The following is an 11,126-nucleotide window of genomic DNA, read 5'->3' as shown; positions in this document are numbered from 1 at the left end:
ATTATCTGTCCACAACAAGCTTACTGTGGAATGATAGGCCTGGCAGACCCATGGAAAGGGCCAGATGTTGGAAAATTGTGACTGCAGAGTCAGGCTCTTTAACTATTTATGTCTTGTTTTGTCTTTCTTATGTCGTCCAGTGGTCTCTGACCCACAGTGACGCCATGGACCCATCTCTCCCAGAACGCCCCACCTCCATCTGCATTCTTCTGATAGTGTATCCATAGAGTTTTCTTGGTAAAAATATGGAAGTGGCTTACCATTGCCTCCATCCACGCAGTAAACTTGAATCTTTACCCTCTACTCTCTTCCATGCCTCTATTGCCCAGCATGGGTAAGTTTTGACTTGTAGCAGATGGCCTTCCACTTGCTAGCCACTCCCCAAGCAAGGAATGGCATGGGTAGGCCTCTGCTTAACTCTCCCTCCCAAAGTCGAGACTGGTAGAGCACTGGAAACTCTCCAGATGCAACCCTGAGAGGGGGGACAATTTGTGAGACCAAACCAGTGCATAATAATAATAATAATAATAATAATAATAATAATAATAATAATAATAGCATTTATTAAGCACTTACTATGTGCAAAGCACTGTTCTAAGCGTTGGGGGGGTTACAAGGTGATCAGGTTGTCCAACGGGGGGCTCACATTCTTCATCCCCATTTTTTTACAGATGAGGGAACTGATGCCCAGAGAAGTTAACTGACTTCTGTTAAAGTCACACAGCTGACAAGTGGTGGAGCCGGGATTTGAACCCATGACCTCTGACTCCAAAGCCCGGGCTCTTTCCACTGAGCCACACTGCTTCTCCCAGTGCATCTGGGAGAGGCCACCTGTCATCACACAAACTGGTTTTTTCCTCAGGCCCCACATCGTCTACAGGAGGCCTGCTGCCGTTGCATAAATAAGGAATCAAATCATCCTGAACAGTCAGCACCTGTAGGGTAGAGCTGCCACTTGGACAAAGACGTGGAAGAAGCAGCTTATCCTGGGAGAAAAAGGACCAGGGTTCTCTTCCTCCCTTCAAGGCCCTACTGAGAGCTCACCTCCTCCAGAAGGCCTTCCCAGACTGACCCCCTTCCTTCCTCTCCCCCTCGTCCCCCTCTCCATCCCCCCATCTTACCTCCTTCCCTTCCCCACAACACCTGTATATATGTATATATGTTTGTACAGATTTATTCCTCTATTTATTTATTTATTTATTTATTTATTTTACTTGTACATATCTATCCTATTTATTTTATTTTGTTAATATGTTTGGTTTTGTTCTCTGTCTCCCCCTCCTAGACTGTGAGCCCACTGTTGGGTAGGGACCGTCTCTACATGTTGCCAACTTGTACTTCCCAAGCGCTTAGTACAGTGCTCTGCACACAGTAAGCGCTCAATAAATACGATTGATTGATTGATTGATTCTACTCCCGGCTCTACCCCTTATCTGCTAAGTGACCTTGGCCGAGTCACCTGACTTCTCTGTGCTTCCGTTCCCTCATGTGCCAAATGGGGAGTCAATACCTGTTCCCCCCTCCTTCTTAGACAGTGAGCCCCACATGGGACCCGATTATCTCATATCTACTCCAGTGCTTAGTACAGTATTTGCCACATAATAAAAGTAATGAGTAATTGTGGTATTTGTCAAGCGCTTTCAAGATAATCAGGTTGGAAACAGTCTCTGTCCCACATAGGGCTCTCAGTCTTCTCCACATTTTACAGATGAGGATACTGAGGCACAGAGAAGTGAAGTGACTTGCCCAAGGCCACACAGCAGACATGTGGTAGAGCTGGGTTCTAATCCCGGCTCCGCCACTTGTCTGCTGTGTGACCTTGTGAAGTTGTGTGACATTAAGTTCACCTTCTCCGTGCCTCAGTTATCTCATCTATAAAATGAGGATAAGGACTGTGAGCCCCACATGGGACAACCTGATTGCCCTGTATCTACCCCAGCGCTTAGAACAGTGCTTGGCACATAGTAAGCACTTAACAAATACCATCATCATCATCATTATTATTATCACTATTATTATTATTCCCAGTGACACTCCTTAGTGGGAAGATCAAGAGACTTCATAATTTCACAAGGAAGACAATCGATCAGGAGCCAAGGTAAACTGCTCACTTATCGAATCATCTTGAAGAATTGTGAGTGATTAACATGTCATAGTGCAAATATGCCCATCCATCCGGCCCTGTCCTCTCCCCTTCTCTGCAGTCTCATATTTCCTCCTGCCTTCAGGATATCTCTATTTGGTTGTCCTGCCGACACTTGATATTTAACTCCTCCAAATCAGAACTCCTCATCTTTCCAACCCAAAATCTGTCCTCCCCCTGACTTTCTCATCACTATAGACAACTCCACTATCCGTCCTAGCTCACAATCCCTGAACCTTGGCATCATCGTCGACTCATCTCTCTTATTCACCCTACGTATTCAATCTGCACTAAATTCTGTGGGCTTTACCTTCGCAGCATTGCTAAAATCCATCTCTCCTCTCCATCCACAATGCTACCCCACTGACCCAAGCACCCATCGCGTCCCATCTCGATTCTTTCATCAGACTCTTCCCTGACCTCCCTGCCTCCTGTCTCTCCCCACTCAAGTCCTTACTTCACTCTGCTGCCTGGGTCATTTTTCTAAAAATCGCTCAGTCCTCATCTTCCCTTTCATCAAAAACATTGGTTTTAAAGCACTTGATCACCTCTCCCTCTTCTATTTTACTCTCACTGATCTCCTGCTATAACTAAATCTGCACATTTTGCTCCTCTAGCGCCAGCCTACTCACTGTAACTTGAAATTGTTTGTCTCACTACTTACCCCTTGGCTGCATCTTCCTTTTGGCCTGAAATTCCCTTCTCTTTTATAGCAGACAGACCACTACCACTCTACCCATCTTCAAAACCCTTCTAAAATCATGTCTTCTCCAAGAGGACTTCCCCGATTTCGCCCCCATTTCCCCATCTCATCCCTCCTTTCTGTGTTGCCTATATTCTAGGATCTGTACCAAACCCCTAGCCCCACTATACTTCGGCATGCATAACCAACTGTGATTTATTTAAGTATGTCTCCCCCTCTAACCCATAATCTTCTTGTGAGCAGTGTTTATGTCTACTTACCCTACTGTACTGAACTTTCCAGAGTTCTTGGCGTGATTCTCTGCCCAGAGTAAGCACTCAATAAATGCCACTGATTGATTAAAATGGTATCTTCTTCTCCAGGCACCAAATGATGCAACTGAAGGCAGTAGCAGGAAGAGTAAGCATGTCTCTTGCATCACTCATGGAATGGGAAGCAGAGAGGAGAGGAGAAGGGAAGGAGGAATAAGAGCCTGGGCTTTGGAATCAGAAGTCATGGGTTCAAATCCCGGCTCCGCCAATTGTCAGCTGGGTGACTTTGGGTGAGTCACTTCACTTCTCTGTGCCTCAGTTACCTCATCTGTAAAATGGGGATTAAGACTGTGAGCCCCCCGTGGGACAACCTCATCACCTTGTAACCTCCCCAGCACTTTGCACATAGTAAGTGCTTAATAAATGCCATCATCATCATCATTATAGTAATTATGGTATTTACTGTGTTTCAAGCACTATTCTAAGCTCTGGAGTAGACAGAAGTTCATCAGGCTCGACACAGTCCCTATCCCATTGGGGCTCATGGTCTATGTAGAAGGGAGGATGGGTATTAAATCTCCATTTTATAGATGAAGAAACTGAGGCACAGAGAAGTTAAGTGACTTGTTCAAGGACACACAGCCAGCAAGTGGTGAATCCAGATCCTCTGATTCCTAGGCCTTGGTCTTTTCACTAGGCCACACTGCTTCCCAAGAGAGCAGACACTCTAGGAAGACCCCCAGCCCCAATAATACACAAGTCGTTTCATGTTTACAAGGTTATAAGTATTTTCTGGTCCCATAAAGAGAGCCTAGAAAAGAACTAGTTAATCCTGCAGAATGCCATTTTCTCTCCTGGCATCTATAAAGTTTCATCCAGCATAATTTGCTCTAAATAGCCGACTGTTAGCCTATCTCCCTCCAGTTAGAATGAGGTTTTTTTTTAATTCCTCAGAGACTTAGAACTAAGTGCAAGTGACAAAGCCTCTGCACCCTGGGAAGATCCCTAAATTTTAGCTAGACTGAATGGATTCTGCAAGCTTTAAAATTAACTTCTTTTTTATTCCTGTTACATATGAGATCCTTTCTCCACTAGCACCTCCTATTTGGAAATGAATGGTTAAAGTCAAAACGTTTTTGAGTAAGAGTAATAAATTAATTATCCCAGGAGAGGCATGAGAAGGGAAAACAGCGCATCAAAAACCCTTCTTAAAACCAAAAACAATATGCTCAGAGGTAAAACATTTAGTGAGGCTAAAAAAATCACATTCAAGCTGCATCGTCTTAACATCCATCAAGTAGAGTGATTGGTAGGGGATTTTTCTTTTGCAATTAAACAATTTACTTTCCATTCAGACTTATGAAACTCAAAATAATCTATTCAAATCATTTTCACCCCCTTCCCTTCTCCCTCCCCACTACCCAAATCACCACCAAAGCAGCGCCAACTCAAAGTCAGATACAATCACAATGAATGACGGTGATTCTCCTTCGGTAATCTGTTTTATCCTATTTCCCGAGAACACTGTATAGTCTGACAACCCAGGGACTCTCTTCCCTAGAGACAAGTCTTTCAATTGAAAGAGAATTGAAAATAAAAGAGGGGCTGTTTATGGTTTGGTCAAAAGCTTTATATATCTCTATAGTATCTTTCACCTTTCATGTCCTCCACTGGGCTAACTACTTTTAGAACCGTCTGATAACATCCTTTTACCCTTCTTCCACCATCACCCCGAAAGTCAAAACTATATCCATATACGTGGCTGTATGTATGCTGTGTATATGTGGCTATTCTTTCTCCTTTTTATTCGATGTTCAGAAACTCAATAAGGAGATGAAAAAGCTCTCTGGTACTGCTTGTGAGATACTGATTTTAAGCAAGTTGAAATGAATAAAAAATAATAAAATAAAGGCTCCTCAGTTTTGAAAACTTGGCTCCAATACGGAAAAATGTCCAAAACCAACCCTCATTATTTTCCTCTCAGGAATCAACTCTTTCTTTTTTGACTTTTTTCATTGCTTTTTCTTTCTTTGTGTTTCCCACTTCTTACAATTTAACTGTCTATTCATCATTTTTCTACTTTCAGACTGGTCACTTCTCTCATCTTGTCACTCATTAGGAATTAATCACTAATCCCCCATTCTGTATAAACTGCATAGGGGCTGAATTCATATTTTTTCCCATTTCTTCTAGATCCAAATAGCTGCTTCCCACTCTACCCGATATTTCTTGTCTCTTTTATCTTAGCTTCTCCAACTCCTAGTCCACAAACGTATTCTGTCTCTGAAACCAAGCTATTTCTCTCCCACTGTCTGAACTAACATTTCACCGGGTTGGAGGGAGGATGTTCTTTTGGAAGTACCTATTCAGCTCCCCAGGGAAGGCTGGAAGTATACAATTGAGAAAGGTCAGAACCAAGCATGGAAAATTATGGGGCACTGTCAAAATGGTAGTTTTTAACACCCACATTTTTTTAGTCCTCATATGATTCTTCTACAATGAGGAGTCAGTGAAATCTGAAAATACGGTTTTCAATGTGTCAAGGTATGACTGAAAGCTGCTGGCAGGAAAAAAGAAAAAGAAAAAAGTTCTGACCAGGAATGACTGAAACTCCGTCTCCTGGCCGTTGTTACGCTGAGTTTCTAATACAACAGAGAAATTAATTAGAATTAAAGGCAAGTGGTTCTTTTTCGAGCTGTAAATTCACTAATTTTAAGTTACATCCAACAGGCATTGGAATAAGCTAATAGCAAGTGATGGCAAGGAGAGTGTAAATAAGAAAAGGAAACATACCATGTTACAGTTCTTCAATCTGAAATAAACCTTAAAGCTTTGAGATAATGTAATAAACATGCAAAGTTCTAAGGGTAAGCATTAATCACAAAGGAACCATACTGAACCTATTAATTCCTAAAAAAGGATCATCTTACTGAAGCAGTGGTCTTAAATAATAATGATGGCATTTATAAAGTGCTTACTATGTGCAAAGCACTGTTCTAAGTGCTGGAGGGGATACAAGGTGATCAGGGTGTCCCATGTGGGGCTCACAGTCTTAATCCCCATTTTACAGATGAGGGAACTGAGGCACAGAGAAGTGAAATGACTTGTCCAATGTCACACAGCTGAAAAGTGGCAGACAGTATTCGAACCCATGACCTCTGACTCCCAAGCCTGTGCTTTTTCCACTGAGCCACACTATATCTAATGATCATCACAGTACTAGCATTTCTCTATTCTGAGGTAGTTCTGACAAAATATGCATAAATATGCCTGAAAAGATCAATGTGCTGTGGGATTCTCCTTTTCTAACAAACGAAGTATTGCCATGAAGCAGTGCCATTGGCTTATTTCTGTGATGGGGAAGTTCCCAAAAGGAAAACTGATCTTCCAAATAAGTCTTGGACTCCCACTTCCTGATAAAAATGACTCTACACTCCCCATCTAAAAATCTAGATTGAGTTGCAATTCCACTATTACAACTAATTTTACAAATACTGGTCTCTACATCACTACTCTATCCTGTAAACTCATTGTGGCCAGGGAAACCTGTCTGCCAACTCTGTTGAATTGTACTCTCCCAAGAACTTAGTACACATAGTATGCACTCAATAAATACCTTTGATGATAATGATGGTGATGATGATGATTTCAAAAATCTAATGCAGTCATGTAAGTGGAAGCAATTGCTTTAAGAAATGAAACTAAATCTCATGCTTTTCAGGTTATTCTCTAGACTATAAATAAATTCAATCAACATAAAAGCAAGTTTACCCAAGGTAGCAAAATAAGCTGGTGATTCTTCATGTGTCAACAGAACCGACCTCTCACTACATATAATCCCTTCCGCGTATCACTGACTATAATAACAGAAGCTCTAAACTTGGCAAGCTAAGGAGAATATTGTAACAAAATCAACTAGGCATCAGAGTATTTTTAGATTGCTGGGGTCAGGATCTGTTCTTCAGTATGGATTTCATGGATAAATTTCAGCAACGATTTTTCTGAACCCCACACTATCTTGAGGGAAATAAGCACAACCTCGAATATTACACTGTCCTTGGTAACAACAGATGGGAAATCTAAGTTTACAAGATTGTTGCTGAAACAGCTTTACAAAGTTATTTAACTGTGGTGCTTCAGGACTACCGATGCAGCCAGTTGTGAAAACACTTTTATAAATTAGCAACCCAAGAAACAAAAATGACTTGGCACTTCTCAAATTAGAAAGACCTCTTAGAAAAAAATTATAAGTATGTACCCGAGGCATGAGTTCTAAAGGTTGGCTTAATTCTCATCTTTTCATGGAAAATAAACCGGGCTTGTCAACCAGCCTCTAGAAACACTGCTCCTAGATTTGCTTACCCTGTATTTCCTCGTAACATGTGTAAGAATTAACCTATTTTCACCCTGCCTAGGACTTGCACAAATCAGGAAGATGGAAAAACAGATTCATTGTAACCTGAAATCATTTTGACATGCTGATGTCTTCTCTATCCTAAAAAATTCCTGCTTTGACCCCACAGCTCCTTCCAGTTATCACCCCATCTCCCTCCTACCATTCCCCTCCAAACTCCTTGAATGAGTTGTCTACATTCACTGTCTCAGGTTCCTCACCTCCAAATCTCTCCTTTAACCCCTCCAAACTGGATTCCATCCCCTTCACTCCACAGAAAACACCCTCTCCAAGGTCACCAATGATCTCTTTCTTGCCAAATCCAATGGCCGCTACTCCATCCTCCTTGACCTCTCAGCTGCCTTTGACACTGTCAATCAGCCCCTGCTACTAGAAATATTATCCAACCTCAGCTTCACTAACACTGTCCTCTCCTAGTTCTCCTCCTATCTCTCTGGCTGCTCATTCTCAGTCCCTTTTGCAGGCTCTTCCTCTGCCTCCCACCCTCTAACTGAGGGTGTCCCTCAAGGTTCAGTTCTGGGTCTCCTTTTATTCTCCATCTACACCCACTCTCTTGAAGAACTCATTTGTTCACCCGTCTTCAACTACCACCTCTGTGAAGATGATTCCCAAATTTACATCAATCAATCAATCAATCAATCATATTTATTGAGCACTTACTATGTGCAGAGCACTGTACTAAGCGCTTGGGAAGTACAAATTGGCAACACATAGAGACAGTCCCTACCCAACAGTGGGCTCACAGTCTAAAAGGGGGAGACAGAGAACAGAACCAAACATATCAACAAAATAAAATAAATAGGATAGAAATGTACAAGTAAAATAAACAAATAAATAGAGTAATAAATATGTACAACCATATATACATATATACAGGTGCTGTGGGGAAGGGAAGGAGGTAAGATGGGGGGATGGAGAGGGGGACGAGGGGGAGAGGAAGGAAGGGGCTCAGTCTGGGAAGCCCTCCTGGAGGAGGTGAGCTCTCAGCAGGGCCTTGAAGGGAGGAAGAGAGCTAGCTTGGCGCAGGGGCAGAGAGAGGGCATTCCAGGCCCGGGGGATGATGTGGGCCGGGGGTCGACGGCGGGACAGGCAAGAACGAGGTACGGTGAGGAGGTTAGCGGTGGCAGAGGAGCGGAGGGTGCGGGCTGGGCTGGAGAAGGAGAGAAGGGAGGTGAGGTAGGAGGGGGCAAGGTGATGGACAGCCTTGAAGCCCAGGGTGAGGAGTTTCTGCCTGATGCGCAGATTGATTGGTAGCCACTGGAGGTTTTTGAGGAGGGGAGTAATATGCCCAGAGCATTTCTGGACAAAGATAATCCGGGCAGCAGCATGAAGTATGGATTGAAGTGGAGAGAGACACGAGGATGGGAGATCAGAGAGAAGGCATCTCCACCCCTGATCTCTTTCCCTTGCTGCAGTGTCACATTTCCTCCTGCCTTCAGGATATCTTTACTGGACTTAACATGTCAAAAGCGGAAATCCTGATCTTCCCGCCCAACCCCTGTCCTTCCCCTGACTTTCCCATCGCTGTAGATGGCACCACCATCCTTCCTATCTCACAAACCCATAACCTTGGCATTATCCTTGACTCCTCTCCCTCGTGGGTTCTAATCCCAGCTCTGCCACTTGTCTGCTGTGTGACCTTGGGCAAGCCACCTCACTTCTCTGTGCCTCAGTTACTTCATCTTTGGAATGGGGATTGAGACTGTGAGCCCCACATGGGACAGTGACTGTGTCCATCCCAATTTACTTGTATCCACTCTAGCTCTTAGTACAGTGCCTGGCACACAGCACTTAACAAATACCACAATTATTATTCCACCCACATATTCAATCTGTCTCTAAATCCTGTTAGTTCAACCTACACAACATCGCTCATATCTACTATTTCCTCTCCATTCAAACTGCCACCATGTTAATCCAAGCAAATATCCTATCCTGCCTTGATTACTGAAACAGCCTCCTTGCTGACCTCCCTGCCTCCTGTCTCACCCCACTGCAGTCCAAACTTCACTCTGCTGCCTGGAACCTTTTTCTATAAAAACTTTCAGGACTTGTTTCCCCACTCCTCAAGAACCTCCAGTGGTTTCCTATCCACCTCTGCCTCAAACAGAAACCTCTGTTGGTGATTTGTGCTTAGCTTTCTGTTTGTGCGTTAATGTAAATCTAGTCCAGATTAAGTCTAGTACCTTTAGAATGTAAGCTCTCTCTAGACTGTAAGCTCTCTGCGCACACGAATGTGTCTGTTTATAGCTATACTGTATTTTCCCAAGCACTTAGTACAGTGCTCTGCAAGTAGTAAGTACCTAATAAATATGAATGACTGACTACCCAGGTAAATAAGCCCTCCACATCACTCTCCCTGAGTCCCTAAACTTTCCTCTTTTGGCTTCTCCAAGCCCCAAACTCAGCCCTTGTCAGATTCCAATTTGTGAGGTGGGTTATTGTCTATTTTTTTACATGGTATTGTTAACTGCTTACTATGTGCCAGGAACTATAATAAGTGCTGGAACAGATACAAGGTAATAATAATAATAATAATAATTCCAATTTGTGAGGTGGGTTACTGTCTACTATTTTACATGGTATTGTTAACTGCTTACTATGTGCCAGGAACTATAATAAGTGCTGAAACAGATACAAGGTAATAATAATAATAATAATAATAATAATAATAATAATAATAATAACAATTCCAATTTGTGAGGTGGGTTATTGTCTACTATATTACATGGTATTGTTAACTGCTTACTATGTGCCAGGAACTATAATAACTGCTGGAACAGATACAAGGTAATAATAATAATAATGGTGTTTATTAAGCACTTACTATGTGCAAAGCACTGTTCTAATTGCTGGGGAAGTTACACGGTGATCAGGTTGTCCCATGGGGGGCTCACAGTCTTCATCCCCATTTTACAGATGAGGTAACTGAGGCCCAGAGAAGTTAAGTGGCTTGCCCAAAGTCACACAGCTGACAAGTGGTGGAGCTGGGATTTGAACCCATGACCTCTGACTCCAAAGCCCATGCTCTTTCCACTGAGCCATGCTGCCAGATAATCTGATTGTATACGGTTCATGTCCCTGGCTCAGTGGACAGAGCATGGGCTTTGGAGTCAGAGGTCATGGGTTTGAATCCCGGCTCCACCACATGCCTGCTGTGTGACCTTGGGCAAGTCACTTAACTTCTCGGAGTCTCAGTTACCTCATCTGTAAAAAGGGAGATGATGACTGTGAGCTCCACGCGGGACAACCTGATCACCTTGTGTCCCCCCAGAGCTTAGAACAGTGCTTTCCACATAGTAAGCGCTTAACAAATGCCATTATTATCATTATGTCCCACATGGGGCTCATAATATTAATCCCCATTTTACAGACGCAGTAACTGAGGCACAGAGAAGTTAAGTGACTTGCCCAAGGCCATGCACCAGCGAAGTGGTGGAGCCAACTTTATTATCCAAGTCCTCTTATTCCCAGGCCCATGCGCTTCCCACTAGACCACACTGATTCTCCTGTCACATGGGCAAAGACATGATTTGGACTTTATTTGTGCCTTACAAGTTGTGATGTGGGTCCCTAAATAAGAGCACGTGACCTTTAGCACAGACTCTGCTACTG

General features: G+C 43.1%; 1 non-coding gene across 1 annotated transcript; it reads right to left on the bottom strand.

The window, feature by feature from the left end:
* Positions 1 to 344: 344 nt before the first annotated feature.
* Positions 345 to 482, bottom strand: LOC119935810. The gene has a single exon (XR_005453451.1). It is a non-coding gene; the product is annotated as a small nucleolar RNA SNORA7 (small nucleolar RNA).
* Between the last annotated feature and the right edge of the window lie 10,644 nt (positions 483 to 11,126).

Source organism: Tachyglossus aculeatus, chromosome 1 (genome assembly GCF_015852505.1).
Source record: "Tachyglossus aculeatus isolate mTacAcu1 chromosome 1, mTacAcu1.pri, whole genome shotgun sequence".
Lineage (NCBI taxonomy): Eukaryota > Metazoa > Chordata > Mammalia > Monotremata > Tachyglossidae > Tachyglossus > Tachyglossus aculeatus.
This window is presented reverse-complemented; position numbering and strand designations above follow the sequence as displayed.